Source organism: Eulemur rufifrons, chromosome 30 (genome assembly GCF_041146395.1).
Source record: "Eulemur rufifrons isolate Redbay chromosome 30, OSU_ERuf_1, whole genome shotgun sequence".
Classification (NCBI taxonomy): domain Eukaryota; kingdom Metazoa; phylum Chordata; class Mammalia; order Primates; family Lemuridae; genus Eulemur; species Eulemur rufifrons.
The window spans coordinates 36,201,372-36,228,841 of NC_091012.1; the positions used below are offsets into that span (position 1 = coordinate 36,201,372).

A 27,470-nucleotide genomic window follows, 5' to 3' on the forward strand; every position below is an offset into this window, starting at 1 on the left:
CATCAAAGAGGTTGTAATCTTTATTTTGCCACAGGCATTGAGGCTATGAGAGGTGAAGAAGAGGCTTTCCCAGGGCAAAGAGCCGACTGGTGGCCATAGTTGTAGGAAGACTCTTCAGACCATATTTGACTTACAATAGAGAAGTATGCTACTTAAAGAAAACCCAGAACTACTCTTTTTAAGGAGAGAATAACTTATTTTGTCATTGATCACCCCCTAAGTTCCCCATTTTGTAAAGTTTGGGTTTTTATACAGCAGGTTTCTTTTAAGAAACAACCACTTACATTTTAGAAGGCTTTCAGAAAGGAAATTGTCCCCAGAAATTGCTCCTTCCCACTAAAGCTACATGATTAAATAACCCAACACAACTCTTGTTATGGAAAATGGTGGTGCCAGCAGTGCACAGATTACATATTCAGTAAATGTATTTTAAATTTTCCCCTAGTTTTCCAAAATAATTAGCTACTTACTGTGTTATGATTTGTGGAATATTGACCTTTAAAAACTATATATATATATATATATATATATATATATATATAACCACCTCATGGGTTATGTCTAAACTTTAAAAGGGCACCATTTTAATACCTTCATGAATCAGAATGCACGTAACACCATTAAATTCTCTAACCCTTTAAAAATGCCAGTTAATAATAAGCTTTAAGGAATGAGCTATTTTCCTTCCTTTAGGTAATCAAATAACAGTCAAAAGCAGACTCTGTGGTGTTAGAAGGAGAGCAGCATTCACAGAGATGAACACTAGTGTGGATATATTCCTTCTTGATGATGGAGATTTTCTTAAGTGGCTATCCTGGATTCCTCCATAGAGCATCACAAAGAAAACAGACAGGTATTTTCAAGACTAGACAAAACAAAAACAAAAACAGATCTAATCATAACTGCCTAAGAGTAGAGCCCAACTTACTTTTTAATATTTTCAGAAATGTAGTGCTTCTTCATGCACTATGGAGATTTCTCATTTCTTTTTTAAATTTCAAAATATTAAGGGAGAATACAAATGTTTTTGTTATATGGATACCTTTTATAATGCTTAAGTCAGGGCTTTTAGTGTGCCCATCACCTGAATAATGGTTTTTCTTTTTCTTTTTTTTTTTTTTTGAGACAGAGTCTCACTCTGTTGCCCAGGCTAGAGTGAGTGCCGTGGCGTTAGCCTAGCTCACAGCAACCTCAAACTCCTGAGCTCAAGCGATCCTACTGCCTCAGCCTCCCGAGTAGCTGGGACTACAGGCATGCACCACCATGCCCGGCTAATTTTTTCTATATATATTTTTAGCTGTCCATATAATTTCTTTCTATTTTTAGTAGAGATGGGGTCTCACTCTTGCTCAGGCTGGTCTCGAACTCCTGAGCTGAAACGATCCGCCCACCTCGGCCTCCCAGAGTGCTAGGATTACAGGCGTGAGCCACCGCGCCCGGCCGTGAATAATGTTAATTGTACCTGATAGGTAGGTTTTTACCCCTTCCCTCCTCCCCTCTCCCCCCTTCTTGACTTCTTATGACCTGTACATCTCTTTGTGCCCATGTTTGCCCATCAATTAGCTGCCAATTATTAGAGAGTACATGTGGTGTTTGTTTTTCCATTCCTGGAGATTTCTCATTTCTTTAAACAACTTGAGGTGTGTTTGTTTGTTTTTTTGTTTTCTTTTTTTTTTTTTTTTTGGTGGAACAAATCATCACACTTTGTTATTTCTTGTGAACAAAATATTTTCCATAGGGGAGCATTGTTAAGTATTGATATTGGAATGAGTGGAAATAATGAGTATAGATAAAATTTTTTAAAGTGATAATTTCTCAGAAATGTCTTCAGGTCATTGAAGATTATCTGTAAGGCATTGGTCTTGGGAACACATAATTTTTGAAGAACTCTCTTGCCCCATGAGAGTGAGCTAATATGAATGAATAAAATATATTTCTCTAGTTGAATTAAAAATAAGTACATCTCTATTGGTGAATTCTAATGATCTTATTCACTCTTTAAAAATTTACATATAGTAGAATTACCAGTGTTTTTTTGAACTTGCTACTTTCTCAAAATTCACATTGCTATCCCTATAACACTCTTAAAGTCTTAACTATAATAACGTTATAAAGCCTCTTCTTTCAATATGTCTCTTAAAGTCTCCTTTTTAAATGCCTTCTTTTGAAATAACCATCTTTGGACTATTTTATGATGCAGGGTTTTATTTGTGTATGTTGGTTGTTTCAAGCTACTTCACATGTTGATTCTATGACCAATGTGGGCAAGAGTGGTGATAAGACAGTGCCAGTGTGAAAGATGCCAGTCATATTGAAACCCAGGCCCCTTAAGGATGGAAAGGAGAACCAGTAAGCAACCATCCTTCAAGCTGGGTAAAAACCAAACAAAAACATATTGGATGGAAACAAACAGCAACAACAGAATCATTATGGCTTTGCCTACCACTGTGGTGTTTAGCTCTATTTTAATACTTTTCTACACTTCGCCCTCTCTCTCCCCTCAAGGTGCAGGAAATCACTTCCTCATTAATAATGCATGTGTGGACCTTATCTTGGTTGTGTCTGTATTACAATCAAGGTCACTGCCAGCACACTGGCACAGGCTGGCTCTCCACCCTCTTTGTTGTCTTTGTTACCTGCTAAAGAACTCAGACTACTAATGATAGTACCCAGGTTCATGAGTTGTCTTCATATGCTGCTTTTGAAGTCTTTTCTAAAGTCTAATGTTTCTCTGTCTGGAGCCTAGAAGACATTGATCTAATAAAATATTAGAATTATTTTAACAGATTTAAACATCGTTTCTTCAACGTGGCTGAGTCAAAGTCACTTACACTACACAAAAGTTAAGCGTGCTTCCATCACCACTTTGTTTGAGGACAGTAAAACCTCTTCCATTTCCACATCCATGGGAACTACCCACCCCAAGGTCCTGGCACACACAGGAGGGAAAAGTGTGTCCAGGAACTCTCTGAAGTCAGTGTTCATCATGGAATGGTTATTTGGGGTGGTCAGACCACATGAGCATTTCCACAAAGTGGACATTTTTATTTAATGCTTCGATGTCCTTCATTTCTTCTTCAGTGAGAGAAAAGTCAAAGATCTGAATGTTTTCTTTGATCCTTTCAGGATTAAAGCTTTTAGGAATGACAACCAGCCCTTGCTGGATGTTGAAACGTAAAACAACTTGAGCTGAAGTCTTATACTTTTTTCCCCAATGAGTTTAGAAGTTCATCCTTTAACAAAGTTCGAGAAGACATATTCTTCACCCAGGTTGGATTCCTCATGGTCCCCAAAGGGCTATATGAAATAATGACAGTCTCATGTTGTTGGCAAAATTTCAAGACTTTTGGCTGGGTGGAATATGGGTGGCACTCAACCTAGCTGCTGACTGGCTTGTGTTTAAGCCCTCGCTTGTCTAGGATGAGCTCCAGCTGCCTGTGGTTAAAACTGGATACTCTGAGGGATTTCATCAAGCCAGCATCTTTGCAAACTTCCAAAGCCACAGTGTAATTTCACACTATTGGGGTTTGGAATGGTATAGGCAGGAAACAACTGCCAGAGGCCAGTTAGTAACTTATGTTTTCTCATCTTCTCACAAGTCCAGGATTTCAGTGCTGCTCTAATTTGATTCCCAAAGACACCTGAATATGAGTCCTAAGTTTCTACTTCCCAAGTGGCAAACAGATTTGACTTGTGATATAACCATTTGCCATTCTCATCTCTAGGATAGATTTCAACTCCTGGCTTTCCACAGTAGAGATATCCTCCCTCTGCACCTTTCCTTCTGCTATCTTCTCCCTGATGGCCTCCCCAACTTCATGCTCATTTTGGTAGATGTAGACCCCATCAATATGTCAGTACCCAGTGTCTATGGCAACCTTCACCAATGTTGCACAGGTCCCCTTAGCGGTCAGTTTAGGTTCTGAGTAGGTACCAAGTTCAGCGATGGGAATGCTATTTCTATCACTTAAATGTATAGTTTGGTTTTAGTACACTGACCTCCATCATCACCAATATTTCTCCCTCTGCCCTCCTCACAGCCTTCCTATTCAACATATGAGAATCTTTCTGAATGCTGGAAACAGAGGCAGATTTACTGGGAAGCTAATGTAGTTTGAGTTTCAGAACCCATCACCGGGAGGGGCCCTAGCAATGTGTTCCCATGATCATGTGTTATGGTAAAATTTGCAAATGTAAGGTATTTTTGCATTATTTTTTATCAGAGAGCCCCCTCCTCTCTCCAAAATTATAAATACTTTAGGAACCACACAACCTGGCTTCATCTTGGGTCAGGAAACTCTGCTAATAAACACTCATCCAGGTTGCACAAATGCCTCATGCTCTGATGGTCTTTTCTAAGTCAGCTAAACAGAGGTCAGGTCAAGCCATAAAGGACCTTCTTTATTGGATTTTAAATCTGCAACAAAACCTTAGAAAATAATGCTCAGAAAAAATAATCTATAATGGTTCCACATTTTCTTGAACGCTCTAATAGTCCCTCTATGAATTGGATTGAAAAAGTCACATGTAACTCTGACTTCCCATAGTGTTAAGCTCCTAACTTTTTTCAGAAGAAAATAGAATATTTTTCTCTAAGGCTGAAAAATATACTACCAGGATGGAGCACATTTTCCACCAGCCCACGAACTGGGCTCCCTTCTCCAAGAACAGGGTTCTTTCCTGTGACTGACTTCACACTGTTCTTCCCAGAGGTGCTGGGATGCACAGGAGTGAAGAAAGGAAATTCCACAGCTGCTGACCGTTTGCTTCTCTAAACTTCTGTTTTGAAGCAAATGACACTCTTCCCAGAAAGGAACGTGAGTAGTTCATGACATGAATTCCAACTTAGATATGAGATTGAAAGGGAGATAAGCATTCTTTCTGCCCTGATTTTATTGCCTTTCAATAGAAGGAGGGATCAGGGAGGCTTCACCTGACATTTATTTGGATACATTCTGAGGAACATTTTTCCAGGAGTTTTCCCATTCACCACCAGTTGCTACTTTGCAGCACACAGACACAGACACAGACACACACACACACACACACAACCATGTACACAGATTCACAACTATTGTTTTTCTGACTGTAAGTATCAGATCATTAATGAAGAAACTCAGTACCTAGCACAATAACCAGAAATCATACAATGTTTATAGAAAGAAATGAAGGCTTGACTATTTGAGGTGATAGCTGACTATCTCCTTATCAGCATATATTTTTGTCCTCATACACACACACACACACACACACACACACACCCCCTTCTCAGCTATCTATAGTTACAGCTAAGCCTTTAAGTGTCAACTGGCCTGGGCCCTGGGGATTCATACACCCCAGCTGTCCAGTTCAGCTCCCAAGTCCTAGAACACTGCTGACTGGGAGGCCCTTTTCTGGAATGTGGCCAAGATTCCTCTAGTTATTGGCTACATCTTGTGTCTCACATATTATTTCTTAAGAGTTTTAAAATACAATGTAAAGTCACAACAAAAAAAATATGTCATGAGTTCACCAAGCTTTAATAGAAATACTCTAAGTATGAAACTTCTCCAACATGTCCAATTTCACAATATTACCTGCATAATCTTGGCTTTTCGGTATATTTTTCCTACTCCTGCAGTGATAGGAAAACATTTTTAAAGGGACTGTAGAGAGACAGAAAAAAGTCAGCCAAATATGTATCCCACAAATCACATTGCAATGACCCAAGCGTAGAGATGGAACTAATTAGCCTCTTCTTCCTCATAGGAGGAGCATGCTAGCCAGTCTCTACCTTGCAGCAGTTCACTTTACTCTGATTTCTCTTCCAGCGGTCAGGCAATTACACCCATGACATTCTTTACATCATTCCAACAGCAGGCAATGCATAAATTTTGTCATTATGATAGTTTTCTTTAAATGTATTCTGGAACAACAGCCTCTTTCTGGCTCTAGGGCCCAAATGACAGTTCTCCCTGGGTATTGTGCTAAGTACTCAATTTATGTCATTAAGTATCTCATATTTACAACCAGGAAAAAAAATTTGTGTGTGGTGGGGGTACAAAAGTGACAACTAGTGGCCAATGGGTAAACTTCTTTAGGAGAGGAAGGAGCATCTTTTTAACACTGCCTTCTTGAATTGATTTACATATGCTTTCGAAGGCTTTAAAGTAAACAGGTATGTGATTTGTAGTTGAACAAGAAATTATGGTATATGACATTATTTCTAGATAAAATTAGGCTACTGGCCTTTAGATAATATTTTATTCATCCAGCAAATACTTATTGAATGTTTACGAGGAGCAAATAATTGTGCAAAGCACTGAGAATGCAGTGGTGAGGAAGATATACTCCCTGCCCTCAGGGACTTTGAGTTTTAGAGGGCCGGGTATAGAAGTAGGCCATGCTCATTCAGGGCTACAGGTGGACATAGGAGTGAATGACCCCGGGGTACTATGGGAGCATAGAAAGGTGCCTAATATGTTGCAAGTGGCCAGGAAGGGAAGAAGGGATAGCTAAACTGAGATTTGAAAGATTACTAAGAGGCACCAAAGAGGGGAGCAAGAGCAGAGAAAGGCAATTTAACTCCAAAGGTGTGAAAAGACCCTGATAGAAGAGAGAAATGATGTATCTAGACATGAACCTGGAGAAGTTAAGGAGTTTGGACTCTGTTCTGAGGGCAGTGAGGGGTCATTGAATGGCTTCCAGCAAGGAAGACATATTATCTAATTTGCATTTCAGAAATATCTTCTGGCTACAGTATAGACAGTAGATTGCTAGGGTCCAAGAATAGAAGCAGAGTGATCAAGAGGACTATTGCCCTAGCGCAGATAAAAAATGAAGGTGACTTAAACTAGAGGAGTGGCAATGAAGATAAAGAGAAGTATACGGACTAGAGAGACTGTCTTACTGTATTCAGGCTGCTCTAACAAAATACAATAAACTGAGTAGCTTAGATAAGTGGTCCCCAACCTTTTTGGTACCAGGGACCAGTTTCATGAAAGACAGTTTTTCCACGAATAGGGTGGAGGTTGGGGGAGGGCGGGGGAAGCTCAGGCAGTGATATAAGCAATGAGGAGCAGCTGTAAATACAAATGAAGCTTTGCTCACTGGCCCGCCACTCATCTCCTCCTGCTGTGCGCACCCCCCTGCCCTACCGCCCCGTTTCATGGAAGACAATTTTTCCATGGACAGCGGGTGGAGGGCCAGAGCTCTGTGGCCCAGTCCCTAACAGGCCAAGGAAGATCAGGGGTTGGGGACTGCAAGCTTAGAGAAAACATATTCTGAAGGCTGGAATGTTCAATATCAAGGTGCCAACAGATTTGGTGTCTGGTGAGGGCCTGTTTTCTGACTCATAGATGGAAACTTCTCATGTCCTCGCATGATGGAAAGGGCCAAGGATCTCTCTCAGGCCTCTTTTATAAGGGTACTAATTCCATTCATGAGGGCAGAGGCCTCATGACCTAATCACCTCCTAATACCCAAAGGCCCTAATACCAAAGGTCCCACCTCCTAATGCCATCACCTTGGTGATTAGATTTTAACATACACATTTTGGGGGGACACAAACATTCAGAAAATAGCAGAGATTTTAAGAATGCAATTAATAACAATAGTTAGTGTTTATTTTGTGTCAGGCTTTATAGCAGTCACTTTACTTGCATTATCTCACGTGATCCACACAACAATTCTATGAAGTGGTCACTGCAGAGGAAACTGAGGCTCAGAGAAATTAAGTAACTTATTCAAGATCCCTCAATGAGTAGCAGGTGCCTGCTCTTAGTCACTATACTCTACTGCCTCTGCAGGTAAAAATATCAGGACCTGTTGAAAAGATGGATAGGGTGAGGAATAAAGAAGGGTCAATTCCAACCCAAGGTTTCTGGTGTGAGCAACCGGGAACACAGAAATTTGGGAGAAAGTTGGGGAGTTGGGTGAGACATTCAATTTGTACCTATGAGGCTGAGGAAGGAGGATCACATGAGGCCAGGCGTTTTAGACCAGCCTGAGCAATGTAGCAAGACCCCATCTCTAAAAAAAAATAAAAATAAAAAAATTAGCTAGGCACAGTGGCTGGTGTCTATAGTCCCAGACACTTGGAAGGCTGAGATGGGAGGATTGCTTGAGCCCAGAAATTTGTGACCAGCCTCCTGGGCCATATAGGAAGACCTCATATCCAAAAAAATTTCTTTTGTTCATGTTCAGTTAGATGTCTATCAGATTTTCAGGGTAAATTATCAACAGATAGTTGAATATATGGGACTGAAACTCAATATACCTGATGAAGACACAGATTTGAAGGAGAATTATCAGTCTTGGGAGCAGGAAAGATTACCCTAAGAGAGTATGTAGAATGAGAAGAGACCTAAACAGATCCCTGAGAAGCACAGACATTTAGGGGACAGACAGAGGAAGACGGCTATGCAAAGACAAGAAAGAAGAAAAGATGAAGGAAGAAATCCAGAGAGGGTGGTATTTCCAGAAGCAAGCAGTCAGGGTTCGTTGATGCTGTAGAGAGGTCAAGTGAGATGCAGATAAAAAATGTCCACAGCGTTTATCAACAATGAACCTGTCTGTGACCTTGGTGAGAGCTTCTCCAGTGGAGTGCTCAGAGGTAAAGAAAGGGAGATCAAGGGTGAGACAACTTTCAGGAGCTTTGGTTGTGAATGGGAAGAAAGAGATAAGGCACTAGGTAGAAGGGAGACCCCAAGTCCATAAAATTTTGGTTGTTGATTGGTTTGTTTTTAAAGACTTAAATGACTTGGATATGTGTTAATGCTGCTGGTAAGAAGCCAGTAGAAACAGAAAGGTAGAAGGCACTTGCAGTAGGTGAGTGAATGAAAAGATGAAGAAAATGGGAATCAGACCAGTAAAGGAATTAACTTTAGAAAGGAAGAGAGACACTGCTCTACCATCACAGGAGGAAAGGAATAGATGATGGGGAAAACACAGGTATCTAGTCAAAACACTTATTTCTTTTCTTTTTCTTTTCTTTTTTTTTTTTTTTGAGACAGAGTCTCACTCTGTTGCCCAGGCTAGAGTGCTGTGGCGTCAGCCTAGCTCACAGCAACCTCAAACTCCTGGGCTCAAGCAATCCTCCTGCCTCAGCCTCCCAAGTAGCTGGGACTACAGGCATGCGCCACCATGCCTGGCTAATTTTTTCTATATATTTTTAATTGTCCATATAATTTCTTTCTATTTTTTTTATCAGAGACGGGGTCTCATTCTTGCTCAGGCTGGTCTCGAACTCCTAAACTCAAACGATCCACCCGCCTCAGCCTCCCAGAGTGCTAGGATTGCAGGCCTGAGCCACCGTGCCCGGCCCAAAACACATATTTCTCGTGGTTCTGGAGGTTAAGAAGTCCAAGGTCAAGGGTGGCATATTTGATATCTGGTGAGGGCTCACTTCCCAGTTTGCAAATGGCTGTCTTCTCATGATGTCTTCACATGGTCTTTCCTTGGTATGTGCACATGAAGAGAAAGATCTCATATCTCTTTCTCTTTTATAAGGGCACTAATCTCATCATGGGGGCTCCACCCTCAAGACCTCATCTTAACCTAATTACCTGCCAAAGGCCCCACCTCCAAATACCATTATGTTGGGGATTAAGGCATCAAGATATGAACTTTGGAAGGATGAAACATTCAGTCCATAGTGTAGGGGAGGGAAAATATCTTTTCTGCACCTATGCTAGGTTCACGGCTGAGGCTCCTGTAACGAAAGATAGATTAACAAAAGAAAAGCATAAAAATTTATTTAATATAAATTTTATATAACATGGGAGCCTTCCTAAGGAAATGAAGACCCAAAGAGACAGTTAAACTTGTGTATTTTTATGCTAGATTTGAAGAAGAAGTGGATAGTCATGAAGAAACAGAAATAAGGCATGATTTAATGGTAATAAACTGGAGGAGACTTAGTAAGGCATTGTGGTTCAGATTCTTCTCTGTGACCCTTCATCTTCAGAGTTAAGGATATTCTTTTCCTCTGGGTATAGGGAAGCCACCTCTCACATGAGGATCTTAAGACCTGCTTCAGAGGAAGACCAGAAAATCCTTCCTAAATTTTATGGCTTACTTCAAGGGAGAAAGGCAGGGGAAGGTCAGAGAGACCTTCTTGTTTCTGTGGTTTTCTCAAATGCCAAGGTGCCATATTTGGGGGTAGCATATTCTGAGCCTCATAATTTACAACAGGTAAATTTATAGGCTGGAAAGGAGGAACTTGAAGAAGTTTTTGTATGACAATTTCCATTTTCTCTGAAGTAGGGTCATCTGCCAAGAGTGAGAGAAGAAGAAAACAGGTAGAAGGCTTAAGAAGAGTAGAGAAATTTTGAAATGACAGCTATGGAAAATATAAGAACCAGAAAAAAAGCATACAAATTTCTAAAAATTATTGAGGATCTAGGTGAGGTTGGAAACCCTAAAATTGTAATTTGCTAATCTGGAGCAGTCTGTGATTTACTCTACCATCCCACAAAAGCCAGAGTATAAAAGCAGAGATGCTGAACAGTTGCATTGCTCTGAAGTTTGTACTTTGCCAGGTAGGTGGGAGAGAGGAACCAAGGGTCTGAGGAGTAAAAGATGTTGGCAAGAGAGTTGTTGAAGTAATCAATAATGAAAGTGAGCTGGCTAGGAAGTGAAAAATAGGAGATACTAAAAAGAAAGAGGAAGGGATAAAAAACTCAAAGACCAGTGATAAAGAAAACCAGATATAGTGAGAAATCTGGAAAATAGGACATTTGAGTTTATTACTTCATTTGGGCAGTTCTGGGTGATGACATGCATAGCATGGCTATGGGAGTAGGTGGCTGAAGTGTGCCGGAGGTAAAGACCCCTGAAGTTTAAGAGGTCAAAGAACTGAGAGGTCAAAGTAGTGCTGGATTGTCTATGTCAATGATGACATCCACTGCAGGAGGATGGCAGGACTTAGGATGGAAAAGTCTCTAAACAAAGTCTCTGCTGAATGAAGGGGAGGAGGATGTTGTGAGCATCAGGCAGTGGAGTAACGCAACATCTTTCTCACCTTCTTCCAGAATGGGTATAACATAGATAAGAATAATAGCTAATATATGTTTATCTCTCCCTATGTGCCAGGAACTCTTCTCTAAGCATTTTACATATATCATCTAATTTGATCCTCACAACAACCTTATGAGGTAGGCCCTAGTATCATCTCCCTCAGTTTTACAAATGACAGAAATGAAGAATAGAGAGATTAAATAGCTTTTCTAGGATTACCCAGCTAGTACATGGCAAAGCTAGGACTTGACCTCAAGTAGTCTGGCTTCAGAGCCTGTATCAATGACCATCACAATAATGTTAGAGCTACTGTTTATTGAGCATTGGTATGTACCACACATGTGCTATGCATGCTACATACATTATCTCATTCAACCATGACAACGGCACTACCAGATAGCTCCTATTATTTTCCCCACTTTACAGATGAGGAAAATGAAGCTCAGAATTAGGAAATGACTCTACCATACTACTTCCAATAACATGTTTTCTATAGGAAAATTAGCCTGGATTTTTCCTTTTTAATTTATAGCACCTATTCCAGGAACATAACACTCATCTAATTCAAGTACTTGGATATTACATCTACAATGGGGATATTTCTAATTTGCCTTTCAAGTAGCGTTAAGTGGCTGATCAGTAAAGAAAATTATGTTACCTGATTAAGAGAGCAAAAGAGGAGGAAATGGGCTTTAATGGTAGAACAATTGCTAACAATAATGTTATGGTTGTATAGTACTTTAATGTTTTACAAAGGACTTTAACATATACTATTTTATTTGATCCTGCCCAAAGAAGAGTTTCCTGAATACAAAAGTTCTAAGACCCTAGAATACAATACCTAAGGAAAACCCCACCTTGGGAGGCTTGCTGTTATTATTTCACAAGGTATAAACAGCTATCATATCTGCAAGGGTGAAAAACAGTTAGTTCTCTCTGGAGACAGAGGGATGGTCCAGTCTAGAGTTGACTCGAAATCATTAGATGTCTTCAAAACTTTGTGAAAATAAATAAATAGGACCTGATCAAATTAAAAAGCTTCTGCACAGCTAAGGAAACTATCACGAGAGCAAACAGACAACCTACAGAATGGGAGAAAATATTAGCATGTTACACATCCGATAAAGGGCCGATAACTAGAATCTCTATAGAACTCACGAAAATCAGCAAGAAAAAAATCAAACAACTCTATCAAAAACTGTCCAAAGGACATGAACAGAACCTTTTCAAAAGAAAACAGACTAATGGCCAACAAACATATGAAAAATTGCTCAACATCTCTAATCATCAGGAAAATGCAAATCAAAAACCACAATGAGATATCATTTAACTCCAGTGAGAATGGCTTTTATCAAAAAGTCCCAAAACAACAAATGTTGTTGTGGATGCGAGAAGATAGGAACACTCATACACTGCTGGTGGGACTGCAAATTAGTACAACCTCTATTGAAATTAATATGGAGATACCTCAAAGAACTAAAAATAGACCTACCGTTAAATCCAGCAATCTCACCACTGGATATTTACCAAAAGGAAAAAAAGACATTCTATAATAAAGACATCTGCCCTTGAATGTTCATAGCAGCACAATTCACAATTGCAAAGATGTGGAAACAACTCCCCCATTGATTGCCCATCAATACATTAATGGATTAATAAAATGTGATATATGTATACCATGGGGTTCTACTCAGCCATAAAAAAATTGGTGAACTAATACCTCTTGTATTATCCTGGATGGAGCTGAAGCTCGTACTTCAAAGTGAAGTATCACAAGAATGGAAAAACAAGCACCACATATACTCACCATTAAATTGGCGCTAACTGATCAACACTTATGTGCACATATGGAAGTAACATTCATCAGGTGTCGGCTGGGCATGGTGGCTCACGCCTGTAATCCTAGCACTCTGGGAGGCCGAGGCAGGAGGATGGCTCGAGGTCAGGAGTTCGAGACCAGCCTGAGCAAGAGTGAGACCCCCGTCTCTACTAAAAAAAAAAAAATAGAAAGAAATTATCTGGACAACTAAAAATATATAGAAAAAATTAGCCGGGCATGGTGGTGCATGCCTGTAGTCCCAGCTGTTCGGGAGGCTGAAGCAGGAGGATTGCTTGAGCCCAGGAGTTTGAGGTTGCTGTGAGCTAGGCTGACGCCACGGCACTCACTGTAGCCTGGGCAACAAAGCGAGACTCTGTCTCAAAAAAAACAAAATAAAATAAAATAAAAAATAAATAAATAAACATTCATCAGGTGTCAGGCAGGTGGGAGGAGGGGGGAGGGGATGGGTGAATTCACACCTAATGTGGGCAGTGCACACTTCCTGGGGGATGGGCACACTTGTAGCTCTGACTCAGGTGGCGCAAAGGCAATTTATGTAACCAAAGTGTTTGTATCCCCATAATATTCTGAAATTAAAAAACAAACAAACAAACAAAAAAAAAACCATTGAACTCATAACCATATTCTAAGGCAGATTTCTAATCTTTTGGGCAACAGTGTACCCTATTTTCAATCCCACCCTTGGTCCTAAAGGTATTATAGGGCATCTTTTTTAGAACAATAATTAAAGCAAATTTTATTTTGAAAATGTTAAAGATATTTAAGATTACTGGAGCTGTCTAATGTGTCATAAAGCAAGGGTTGGGACTTGTGCTGGAATCTCAGTCCTATATACCTAATAACATTATCAACTGACAATTGTGAGTAAAAACAGATTAAAATGAGAAAATTAACTTATTCAACAATCATTTACTAAGTACCCACTATGCACAAGTCATTGTGCTAAGTACTGAAGTTCTCATAGATCCCTGCGTTAATCAGGGTAGACTAACTGCTGTAGATGTAACAAATAACCCCCAAATCTCAATGATTTAACACAGTAAAAGTTTATTTCTCTTTTGTGAAAAGTCCAATTCAGATGTTCCTGGCAGCTCTCATAGGCAGCTCTTTTCTGAATGGCGACTCAGGGATTCAGCCTTCTCACATCTATTGGTTTCACCATCCGCCAGAGCTTCAGAGTCTTACACCAGCTACTCTGCAACGACTTGGCAACAAGGGAATAGAGGATATGCAAAGAAAGGAACTCCTGGGATGTTTCAGAAGCCAGATCTGGAAGTGACACACAACACTTCTACCTCTACTCCGTGGACCAGAACTCAGTCACCTAGACCCAGCTTTACTGCAAGGGAGGCTGGAAAATGTAATCTTCCTGTGTGTCCAGTAAAAGAAAATGGATTTGACTAACACCTAGCAAATGTCTGCCTCCTTCACATAATCCTTTGTTTCCCAAACTTCAGTCCTTCCCAAATCACCTTTGTGATGTTTGCTATATGTAATAATCAGCTATATTAATATTTAATTAGTATGTTTCTAGAAGTTGACTCACTGTTTTATATTTAAATACTTTTTAAAAGGAAACTGGGTCCCTATAGTAAGTGACAAAGCAGTATTTCTTCCCATAAATAGAATGTAGCCATAAAAATAAATACGACTATAAAATAACATTACATTTTAGCTAAAGACCATTTCCTGCTAGAAGCACTGAACAGAAGCCTGACTCTCTTTTTGTTAAAAAGAAAGATGAGCAAATGTTAGAAAGACAGAGAGATGTTAACTATATGGGAACAACTAACTGAAACTTCCTTCTTATCAGAAGCATTGAAAGAGAATTGGAACACTAAATTACAGTAATTAATGGATATAATCTTAACATTCTGAATAATCCTTTCTCCTGGGAACTTTTTTTTTTGTCATTTCCTTTTACTAATTACTTGATTGTTACATCATAGAATTTTTAGAATTGCTTTTTTTACAAATAATGAGACAGACCTAAAGAGGTGAAATAACTTAACCAAGGTCTCACATTTAATAACCAGCATAGCTCAAAGTACAACAAAAAGCCTGCTAATGTTTGATTCATACACATTTATATGAACTATAAAGATTATCATGATGCATTTTTTCTATATATATTTAACTCACTGAAAATCTGAAGTTGGTCACATTTACCAAATGCCTGGCCCCTATGAACACATAGTGGCAGGGAAACCAAGGGGGTGTAGTAACATTCTTGGTTACGTTTCTTCAAATCTGGAAAAAAATTGCCAAAGACTACATTAAAAAAGAACCCCTCAGAATAGCCTTGAAATTTCCAGGGGAAAAAAGCAAGGAAGGGGGATTACTCTTGTAGCATATTAAAATGCATCATAAGTGTATCTACAGTAATTAAGACAGTGTGGTACTGGCACCTGAACTGACAGTGATGTTGATGAAATGGGATAGAATCTGGAAGTAAATGCAAATACATATGAGAATTTCACGTTTGATAAAATTATCATTTCATATCAGTGGGGAATATGCTAATTCTTTAGTAAAAGGTGTTTGGACAACTAGGTAGCCACAGGAAAAATAATTACCATATTTTCATCATATGTACTTGTATATACATATATGCATGTAAATATATAGAATACTTCTAAGAAGATACATAAGAAATTGATCACAGCAGTTGCCTCAACAGAGGGGTGCTAAAGTGGTTGACATACCATATGCATGTATTGTCTATTATTATGTAATTAATTAAAACCCAGTAAACATTGTAGAATAATGCTGACAACTTCACAGGACTAAACATCAATAGATGGCCTGGAAATTCCATATTTTTCTGATATTAGTAAAGTTTTGAAAGCATTTTCTATTTTCATTGCCTACTTTGTTTTCATATGTGGTTACTTGATGCCTATGACTCCATTTTGAGACCATAGAGTCTCCCAAAGCAGCCCTCTCCTCTTCCCGATTCAACACTCCCAAACACGTACTCCTTCTTGGATCTGGAAGGCCTTAGGCCAGGCTTGAATGAAATCTGGCTGCCAACAATGCAAATTTTAATAACATGGGAATTCATAACAGGCCTCCTCCTGTATTTCTCTAAACTATAAATGTTGCCCAGTGACCCAGGAAAGTATGGCTCCAACATTTTGAAGTATCAAGAAGACAGCTGAACATTTTCCAGAAGAGTAACAAAATTTTTCTAATAAAGTATTGATTTTTCAATGTCTTGACAAACATATCTCAGGATAGATAATCCCTCCTACAAAATATGGTTGTTCCAAATCAGCCCAAAGGGGCTGGGCACGGTGGCTCACACCTGTAATCCTAGCACTCTCAGAGGCCGAGGCGAGTGGATTGTTTGAGCTCAGGAGTTCGAGACCAGCCTGAGCAAGAGCGAGACCCCATCTCTACTAAAAAAAAAAAAAAAAAATAGAAAGAAATTATATGGACAACTAAAAATATATATAGAAAAAAAATAGCTGGGTATGGTGGTACATGCCTGTAGTCCCATCTACTCGGGAGGCTGAGGCAAAAGGATCACTTGAGCCCAGGAGTTTGAGGTTGCTGTGAGCTAGGCTGATGCCACAGCACTCTAGCCTGGGCAACAGAGGGAGACTCTGTCTCAAAAAAAATAAAATAAAATAAAATAAAAATAAAACAGACCAAAGGGAGTATGGTCAGAAGGAACGGGAGGAGGCAAGAGATCACCTGAACATTCTCAGCAACTTTCATTTAGCTTTATAAATCACACACATACACATACACTGACACACACTTTATTGAAATAGAGTAGCTCAACCAGTTCTCCCCTTTGCACCTCTTATCACTGCACTTACCATATCGTATCAAAAACTGATTAGGTATCTATTGCCCCAATGAAACTATAGCTTCTCAAGGGCAGGAACTGCTTGGTCCATCTTTGACTACACAAGGGTTTAGCATAGTGCCTAGAACATACCAAATGTTCTATAAATGAGTGAATGAACAAATGAAGGAGTTCTTTTCAACTAAACTGAGTTGCAACAATGTATCCAAAACGTGAATTATCTCTCAGTTAAACAAAATCATGCATTCAGAGAGGTAGCAAATGAGGTGTGGTGTTTGTATAAAAGAGATATGCAAGCGTAATTGAAAGTTGATGTTTACATTCTGGATTTTCTCTGTTCTTGAGACCCTCCCCCCACCCCGGGGTTTTGCTGTTGGTCCCAGGGAAGACATATCCAGACAGGCGATTGCTATAGGCCCAGCTGTTGGAAGAACAATGAAGAATCTGGTGATTCTTTACTCCAAGCCCTCAGAGGATAAGAAAGGAGAGACATGCAAACCAGCCAACTGGGCAGAGGTAAATGAATGAATTCTAACTAGTTGGCAAGGGAGAGGCTCCTCTAGCAAGCTGTTCAAAAGTAAGAGATGGAAATTACAGGGGGATAGGACAGATGACATTTATTAAAGGAAATAATCACAAAATGATACAAAGGGATTCTATGAGAAGAAAAAAATAAATTAGTAAATTTGATCACTTGACTGTATTTTATCTACAGATTAAAAGCTCAGCTAAAAGGACAACTGGGATATATTTTAAAGGTTAGGATCTTGTTCTCTTATTGATAAGACTTAATACCAACCATGGAGATAACTTGGTGAGAGAGAAAACTGAGCAAGGTCTGAAGGGAAGCACTCCGCAAAGCCAAACCCTGAGAGGAGCTACAAAAAGTGATGTTCAGTTAAGGTTTTCATATTTTCCTCTTGGCAGGTAAAAAAAGAAATAGGAGCGGGGGTGGGGGGGGAATTCTTACTGGTTTGTTGTTTGTTTTGAAAAAGAAGCAGGTTTAAACACAAAAGACAATGCATATAGAGAATTTAGCACGGTGCTTGAAACATAGTATGTGCTCAGTAGACGTTAGTTATTTGTGTTAATAGTACTAACTATAATAAAATATGAAAAGAGCAGACTCTGACTTCAGCTGCAAGCAAAGAAACCAGCCGTAGGCTGCAAATAGGCGGTTACAATTGTAGTCCTGGCTCTGCCACTGTCTGTGTGACCTTGAGCAAGTCACTTCATCCTCTTGAAGACCTCATTTTCCCAGAGCTAAAAGAGAAAAGCTGGACTAAATGATATGTGAGGTCCTTTCAAACTCCTGGATTCTATAAAAACAAACAGACCAAATAAACAAAAGATCCTTAGCTCTCCTTCCTCTTTGGAATCTCCAAAGACTACGAAGGAGAGTCCGATCTACTTGTCTACCTTGGCAAAGCAGCGCACACAGCGTTCTTCAATCCTTTTTAACAGCGGGGACAGACTGCGAAAGCAGCAAACAGGACAGTGTTTACAACAGAACTTGGGCTGCCACTTCTCCCACAAATCAGTTCTGGCAGGAAGAGCAGTCTCAGGACCATGTGAAGTCCAAACAACAGTAAGAGAAATAACACTAATCAACCCTGAAGAATGTGGCTGATGGGCCTAAGATTTCCTTTCCCAGGAAAAAGCAGCCCCGTTCGGAGGGAGGTTTCATGTGCATATAAAGCTCTGGCGTGTTGCATGTTTTGGTCCTAATGCTGCACTCCAAAGAGTTAACATGGCCCGAGCAGGAAACACCAACCCTTGTGCATCCTAGACAACAGGTGGGAGCTATATGACTCTGTCCTGACTCTGGCACGAATGTGTAGGCTCACCTTGGCCATGTCATTAAACTCTCTGTGGCAGCATCCTAATTGGCATATGGAAATGATATCTCCTCTGTCTAACTCAGAAGGATGTTGTGAGGCTAAAATGAAGTATCATGTGAAACTACCTTGAAAAGCATAACTGTTACACAAATGTATTCTCTCTCCACGTGTCTGGAATGCACGTGTATGGCTAATTCCATTAGGAGAGTGAGGAAGCCTCCGTGAATGCAATTACTCATTCTTGAAATAGCATTTGGTGTGCCACATCATTGCTTTCTCTTTATCACTGACAATCAGGTGATCATGATTCCACGTAAGCATTCACAGTCATTTAAAAAAAAAAAAAAGCTTTTACTGCGCAAGGATTAAAGCAAGACCATTGTCACCATGAGAAAACTCATTTATATCTCTGCTTAAAAGCTGCTTTAAAAAATAATTATAAAAAGAAATAGACAACCTTTATTTCACAAAAGCAGCTGTGACACAAGCTGAAGTCTCATCAGGAAGTTAATGTGCTATTTTAAGCAACTTAGGATACTCTATCCTTTGTACTAAATTTTGGTTAAGCCCAAGTTTTGTTGAGGGTCTACGATAATATTAATATATGCCAGACACTATGATTGCACTTGGGAGCCAATGATAAGAAAGATTCCTCTCCTCAGAGGAGGAAGGAATTATCCTGCTCACAGGATAATTCTAAGGCAGCATGTGATCCATGCCATAATAGATTTGGGAAGTGGAGAGGTGGCAGAGGCAGGGATTCCTCAGGGCTCCCAGGGAAGCAGGCTCATGGGGTTTACCCCACCTCCTGGTGGAGGGTAGAGTCATCTTGCTTCTGCCTCGGAAACTCCTTTTGTCTGCAGTGGCAATAATTCAGAAGGCCAGCAGATAGGGAGGGATGTTACTCTGTGAAAACAGAACCTGTTCTCTTCCACTGAGATTGAAGACTTCTCTCTTTTCAGAGCAGAAAATTGGAAATTTTCTTCACTGAAGGTTGGAAAAAAGAGAGTTTTGAGAATATCAGAAGGTATGAAGTTTAGGAAGGATTAAAGCATTTTGGGGGGGTTGTTTTTTAGTTTTTTGTTTATTTTTAATTAACAAATAATTATGTGTATTTACGGGGTACAATGTGATGTTTTGATCTACGTACACATTGTAGGAAGATTAAATCAAGCTAATTCACATATCTGTCACCTCACCAACTTATTTTTTTGTGATGAGAATGTTTAAAATCTATTTTTTTTTTTTTTGAGACAGAGTGTCGCTTTGTTGCCCTGGCTAGAGTGAGTGCCGTGGCGTCAGCCTAGCTCACAGCAACCTCAAACTCCTGGGCATAAGCAATCCTACTGCCTCAGCCTCCCGAGTAGCTGGGACTACAGGCATGCGCCACCATGCCCAGCTAATTTTTTTTTTCTATATATATTTTAGTTGGCCAGATAATTTCTTTCTATTTTTAGTAGAGACGGGGTCTCGCTCTTGCTCAAGCTGGTCTCGAACTCCTGACCTTGAGCAATCCACCCGCCTCGGCCTCCCAGAGTGCTAGGATTATAGGCGTGAGCCACCACGCCCGGCCTAAAATCTATTTTTAAAGCAATTTTGAAATAGATGATAAAGTCAGTTCTCAGTATCTAACAGGTTCGACATCCCCAGATTCAACTAACCACTGATCAAAAATATTTGGAAAAAAAAATAAAAATAACAATACAACAATAAAAATAATATAAATTCAAAAACAATGCTGTATAACAACTATTTACATCTTATTAGGTATAAGTAATCTAGAGATGATTTAAAGTATATGAGAGGATGTGCAAAGGTTATATGCAAATACTATACCTTTTTATATTGGGGATTTGAGCATCCATAGATATTGGTATCCAGGGTTGTCCTGAAATCAATCCTCCTTGAATATTGAGGGACAACTGCATATTACTATTGACTGTGTTCGCCATGCAGTGCAATAGATTACTAAAACTTCTTCCTCCAGTCTACTTGAGACTTTTTACCCTTTCATCAACATCTTCCCTTCCCCGATTCCTCTGGTAACCACCTTTCTATTCTCTGTTTCTGTGAGATCATACCATATTTATCTTTTTATGCCTGGCTTATTTCACTTAGCATTTTATGGAGGTTCCTCAAAAAACTAAAAATAGAATTCCCCCATGATCCAGCAATCCCACTTTTGGGTATATATTGGAAGGAATTGAAATTGGTATGTCCAAGGGATACCTGTAGCCCCATGTTCAATGCAGCACTATTCACAATAACCAAGATATGGAATCAACCTAAATTTCCATCAACAGATGAATGAATAAAGAAAACGTGGTATATGTTTACACAGTGGAATACTATATTGCCTTAAAAAGGGAAATTCTGACATTCATTGCAACATGAATGGAACTAGAGGATTAAAGCATTTTAAAAAGCAAAGTTTAGTACAGTTTATTGGCTTTAAAAAATCTATAGTCTCATTATAAGTAGTAATAGTAGATGAGATAGGACATCGCTTCTTGTTCATTCATACCTTTACTTTTTCTCCTCATCTGCTGACTTTATCTTTCTGTATAACTTTCTTAATTATTTATAGTTTAGGGTTGGAGTGTATCTTTCATCTTCTGTTATATATACTGAATAGTTGTAGATTTCCTGCTCTTTTAAAAATGGAATATCATTACTAACAAAAAAATTACTGTTTTATTTTTGTAACTTATGTGGCCCTCGGTTAACATTTTTCTGAACATTAGTGGTCCTCAATAGAAAAAAAGGTTTTCAGCTCCAAATTATAAAACACTGATTCTTAAATTTTAGCCAGCACTGATAGGTTGGGATTGGGACCTGGGAAACTACATCTTAAACACCACCAATCCCCAACACACACTGTGTCTGTGATGTAGGAGAACCAAGGACCACACTTTGAGGAGCACTGCTATAAAACCTTACTGTACTATATATCTAACTAAACTAAAAATTCACTGGGTCCATACACTGTATGTAGGTCTACACTCTGATTCCCAAAAGTTGCTTATTCTGGCGACACCCCAGGTAACCATGAGATCCAACCAAGACTTAGAACAATCTCCTTGTAGTCTTGACTACTTTCCAACCCTAGTGAACTGGTCTGGACAACCTTATACCTAGAACCCTAAGAAATACTCTCCACCTTTCCTTTTACCAGGGCAAATCCCTAAGAGTCACAAAGACCCATTTCCTCACCTTCCAATGAGTTTTTCTTATTTTCTCTATTTTCCCCAGCATCCCTTAAACAGGTGGTTCTCAGTCCCGGGTATGTATCAGAATCACCTGAGAGAGCATGAAAAACATACAGATCTCCCCAGGCACAAACTCAGACTCAGTAGCTGGGGTTCCCCCTGGGAAAATTCAGAATTACTACAGGCCCAGGGGCATAGGATTTCTAAGAAGCTCCTCCAAGTGATTCTGAGGAACCCAAGGTTAAGATCTACACCCTAAACCCTTAGTTTATAGGCCATTCTCTCTTCCAACTGTAGATCACCTTTTCTCGAAATGTTCCTCTAATAGAGAGTGTGCAAGATGTCTGGCACTCTTCTCAAACCCGGATAAGACTAATTGCTCAGTCTCCCTGCCTTTTCCTGCCTTTGAACTGTTGTAATGGTGATCTCAAAGGAGATGAGACTTTCAGAAACCCCAAAAGGTTAATTTGTCCCCCAGATACTTACTTGGTGCCTACTAGATGTTGGGAAGAGAGATGAACAAAACAGGTAAGGAGCCTGACCTTATGGAGCTTACAGTCTAGCTATAATAAAATAAATAAATAAGAAAGTTTCAGATTATGAAAAGTGCTATGAAGGCAATAAAATTGGGCCACAGGAGAGAGCCAGGAGTGGGGGAAGTTTGCTTCTAATAGATAAAGAGGTAGGGATGGCCTCTGATGTAGGAAAGGTGGTGTGTCTGAGGAAATGTCAGAAGTCTCATGTTTCTGGAGTGAGTTGGTAAGTAGAGTGGTACAAGATGAATTTGCAGAGGACTTAGTAAAGAGTTTGGACTTGATTATAGTTGCAAAGGGAAGCATTTGAAGAGTTTTAAATGACACAGCCACATAATTCAAATCATAGTTTTTGAAATAAACTTATTTGAGGACAATTTTAGATTTACAGAAAAGTTGTAATGATAGTACAGAGAGTTTCTGTATAACTTCATCTAGCTTCCCCCGTTGTTGACATCTTAAAATACCATGGTACATGAATATTAACTGGACTCAAGATTTTATTTGGATTTCACCAGTTTTGCCATTAATCTCCTTTGTCTGTTCCAGGATCAAATTCTAGATAGCACATTGCATTTAGTCATCAGAGCTCCCTAGTTTTTTCTGGTCTTTGATAGTTTCTCAGTCTTTTCTTGTTTTTCATGATCTCAACAGTTTTAAAGAGTTCTGGTCAGGTACTCTGTACAATATTTCTAATCTGGGTTTTTTTTTATATTTTTCCCTCATGATTAGACTCAGGTTATGAATTTTTGACAGACTACCCCAGAGGTGATGTGTCCTTCTCATCGTATCATATCAGGGGTACATGATAGATGCCATCGCTGGTGATGTTAACCTTCATTTCCTTGTTAAGGCAGTGTCTGTGAGGTTTCCCCACTATGAAGTTGCTATTTTTCTGTTTCCATACTTCATGCTTTAGAAGCAAGTCACTAAGTCTACCTTACCCTCAAAGATATGGGGGAGGGGGAAACAAGATGGCAGGCTCACAGTGAGGAGCTGTCAAGGGATGAAAATTGGTGTACCTAGAAGCAGATTTTAAAAGCAGTTCTGGCCGGGCGCAGTGGCTCACGCCTGTAATCCTAGCACTCTGGGAGGCCGAGGCGGGTGGATCGCTCGAGGTCAGGAGTTCGAGACTAGCCTGAGCAAGAGTGAGACCCCGTCTCTACTAAAAATAGAAAGAAATTATATGGACAACTAAAATATATATATATATACAAAAAATTAGCCGGGTATGGTGGCGCATGCCTGTAGTCCCAGCTACTCGGGAGGCTGAGGCAGTAGGATCGCTTAAGTCCAGGAGTTTGAGGTTGCTGTGAGCTAGACTGAAGCCACGGCACTCACTCTAGCCCAGGGAACAAAGTGAGACTCTGTCTCAAAAAAAAAAAAAAAAAAAAAAAAGCAGTTCTTCTTCAAAACATCTTTTTTCATACCACCTGATAAGCATCTTGAACACCATGGCTGTAGCAGCAGTAAAATGGGTGATATCAAAGAGAGCTATCTTGAAACATTTATTTCCAACCCAAAACAGAGCTTTATATTGTGTTTGTCATAAATCTACATATTCTTCTCTACCAGATGACTATAATTGCAGAGTGGAGCTTGCTTTGACATCTGATGGCAGGACAATAGTATGCTACCACCCTTCTGTGGACATTACATATGAACATAGAAAACTTATCCTTCGACCAGATCCTGTGCATGATAATGAAGAAACACATAATCACGTGCTGAAAACCAGATTAGCAGAAAAAAGTGAAAACCTTGAGCCAGGACCCATGATAGAATAACTTAGCAAAACATTCTTTACTACTTAGCACCGTTGGTATCCTCATGCACAGTATCGCACTCGCGGTTAAGAAAATTATTATGTATCAATAAAAAAAATTTAAAAAAAAAAACCTGCCATCCTGCCAGTGATTGGGAGGGACAGAGGAGTGTCCTTTGTTCTTTGTACCACAGGATATGCCCCAACAGAACTGTACCAGAGGAGGTCCGTGGCAGAGATGATGAGATTGTCTGGAGATGAGACCGGTCAGAATCCTCAACTATAGTAAAACAGCAACAGCCTGAAGCTAGAACCTTCTCTTTAAAAGCACTGGATTTCTGCTTGTAGTTAGGAAAATTTGTACTTTAAGGCAGAAGTCTGCCTTTTCCTCATTTGATGGCAAATTAATAAACCTCCCTTTCTTTCTCCTCAAAAAAAATAAATAAATAAAAATAAAAATAAAATAAAAACTGGCCAGGCATGGTGGCTCACACCTGTAATCCTAGCACTTTGGGAGGCTGAGGTGAGAGGATTGTTTGAGCTCAGGAATTCGAGATCAGCCTGAGCAAGAGTGAGACCCCATCTCTACTAAAAATAGAAAGAAATGATTTGGGCAGCTAAAAATATATATAGAAAAAAATTAGCTGGGCGTGGTGGCACATACCTGTAGTCCCAGCTACTCAGGAGGCTGAGGCATAAGGATTGCTTAAGCCCAGGAGTTTGAGGTTGCTGTGAGCTAGGCTGATGCCATGGCACTCTAGCCTGGGCAACAGAGTGAGACTCTGTCTCAAAATAAATAAATAAATAAATAACTGAATCCTCCAAAAGACAGATAATATTGAGGTTCTCCAGGGAATCAGAGAGAAATGTGCCTCATTTGCCATTTGAGAAAATGTAACCTGGTGTATTCACTAATATGTTATGCAGTAAAATAATAATAAAATGTCTTTTCATATAAAAAACAAAACAAAGAGATGGGGGAGGGGAACTAGGCTCCAACCCTGGAAGGGGAAGTATCCACATATATTATTTGGAATTCTCCTGTAAGGAAGATTTGCCCTTTCTTCCTCATTTTTTTTTATTTATTTAATCATTTATTTCTACCAATATAGACTTGTGGATATTGATTTTATATTTTGGGTTATAATCCAAATACGATGTTATTGATTTTATTGTTCAACTTCTTCCAGCTTTGGCTGGTGGGAACTGTTTCAAGTTGGTTTCTATATTCCTTTGATATTGCCCTATCCTTTTTTTTTCTTGAGCACTTTCTTACTCTTGGGCACTACAAGGCGCTCTATGCTCACCTTGTATTTTCCCTTCCAACGTCCTAGAATGAGCCATTTCTTCAAAACCCTGGTTCTTTTTGTTGGAGCATGGTATTAGAAACAAAGATCTGTGCACTGGATGTTCTAATTACTCGTGGGTTATCATTGATCCCAGGCCCTCTCAGCTGACATAACTAGGAAATATATGATTTATGTGAACTAACCCATGTGTACACACATATCTATAAGTATTTCTATATCTATACATCTCTATCTATATTAAACTAAACATGAGTTCATATAGATATCTCCAACTCTAATACACTGCCACAGGGTTCACTGAATCATATTTCAAAAATATCATTCCTAAAATATTTTGTAAAAGAACAACAACAAAAAAGGGTAACTCTAGCTGTTCCAAGAGTGGAAGCAGTGAGACCAGTTTTAGGCTATTGCTGTCATCTAGGCAAGAGATGACATAGGCTTGAATTCAGACAGCAAATGAGAAGGAGAGGATTGAACTCATTTCAGAGAGACATTGAAGATAGAGCTGGAAGTGAAATGGGGGTAAGAAAGTGAGGGGAATAGAAGGATTGAGGGTGTGAGAAACTCTGTGCATGGTGACATCATTTGCTGAGAGGAAAGGAGCAGGTTTGGAGGGGAGGGTACAGAAATCAAAATTTCTTTATTTTGCAAAGTTTGAGATTCCCTTTCAATATTCCAAGTTGAGATATCAAATAATCAGGTGTGCATAGGACTGTGGAGTGAATGTGGGAGGTCTGGACTGGAGATATAACTTTGGGCATTATCAGCATATAGGTGATAATTGAAGCCCAGGGGCTGGATGGGATAACCCAGGGAGAAAGCGAGAGTGAGCTCAGAAAAGAACAAACACTAAGTACCAAGACACTTAGCAGTCAGAGGCTGAGCAGAGAAGGAGCCAGCAGAAGTGATTTCACTTCCCCACTTGAGTTCAAGATTCACGGTGTTTTTCATCTGAGATGTGCATCACATGTTTCCTCACTGCTCATGGTATTCCACTGACAAGCAGAAGAATTCTATTTTTATATTAATTTTGTTTTGTAACTGCTTTGAGGAGGCAGGTGAAGATGATTCAACTTTTATTAAATCAATTCTTTAGGGGTGATGGGAGTTGACTTGTTATATAGCCTTCTCTTCTTCTGAAATACAATGTTCTGCTTTGTTTTCATGAGGCTACAATTGAGGAATCATTCCCACCTCTGTCCTCACTTCCCTCTCTGGGTCCCGGAACATCTTTCTGAAGAGACAGAGAGGAGTGGGCTTTTGTACGAGCAGGGAGTAGGGGACTACTAGAGTGCCTCACATACCTAGCTGAAAAGGACCTGGAGAATATCTTCAGAGACATTGATGATCAAGGACTTCTTTCCCTTCCTAACCAAAATAGGAAATGAAGTCTCTGACAAACATGCCAGATCCCCCAAATCTTTCCCATTTCTCCAGTCTAGTCTGCATTTCCACCACCTCTACCCTAAACCAGGCTCCTACTAGCGCCCCTCCCCAAGGTAAAATGGAGTTCAGGGTACCAGCTTAAGAGCATGCACCATAAGCCAGACATCCCTGGGCTTAAATTTCACCTGTACCACTTAGTAGCTGTGTAAGCTTTGGACAAGTTGTTTAACTTCTTTGTGCCCTAATTTTTTTACTTGTAAAATGGGTATAATAATCATGTCAGCTTTGTAGAGTTGTTGTGAGGATTAAATAAGACAATGTACATAACATAAAGTGCTTAGAACCATATATGTTTCATAGTAAATGCTGTATAATTGTTAACTATTATCACTGCAACTGACTAGCATGCCATCTTACCTGCCTCCAGCCTTACTGTGCCCTCTCTCAACTACATTCTGCTGCTGGGCCACTTTTTTCTTTTTTTCCATTCCTTTAACTGATTATTTTTTAATCAACTCTCATGAGCCAGGCCCTGTCCTGGATGCTGAACATATGTAGTGAATAAGGTGCACAAGGTCCATGATTTCCTGGAGCTACACTCAAGCAGGAGGAAACAGACAATAAATAAAGTAATTGCAAGCAGAATTGTCCCTGCTTTAGCAGTGCTGTGAAGAAGATACAGGAGTAAAAATGTGATAGAGTGAGACTCATCTTTGAGTGATCAGGGAAAGCCTTTCTGAGGTGCCGACTTTTCATCAGCCAGTCAGG

General features: G+C 39.6%; 2 pseudogenes; one reads left to right on the forward strand and one right to left on the reverse strand.

The window, feature by feature from the left end:
- Positions 1 to 2,928: 2,928 nt before the first annotated feature.
- Positions 2,929 to 20,448, reverse strand: LOC138378854 (aldo-keto reductase family 1 member D1-like; annotated as a pseudogene).
- A 3,207-nt stretch (positions 20,449 to 23,655) lies between these two features.
- Positions 23,656 to 24,839, forward strand: LOC138378672 (large ribosomal subunit protein mL42-like; annotated as a pseudogene).
- The last annotated feature ends 2,631 nt before the right edge of the window (positions 24,840 to 27,470 follow it).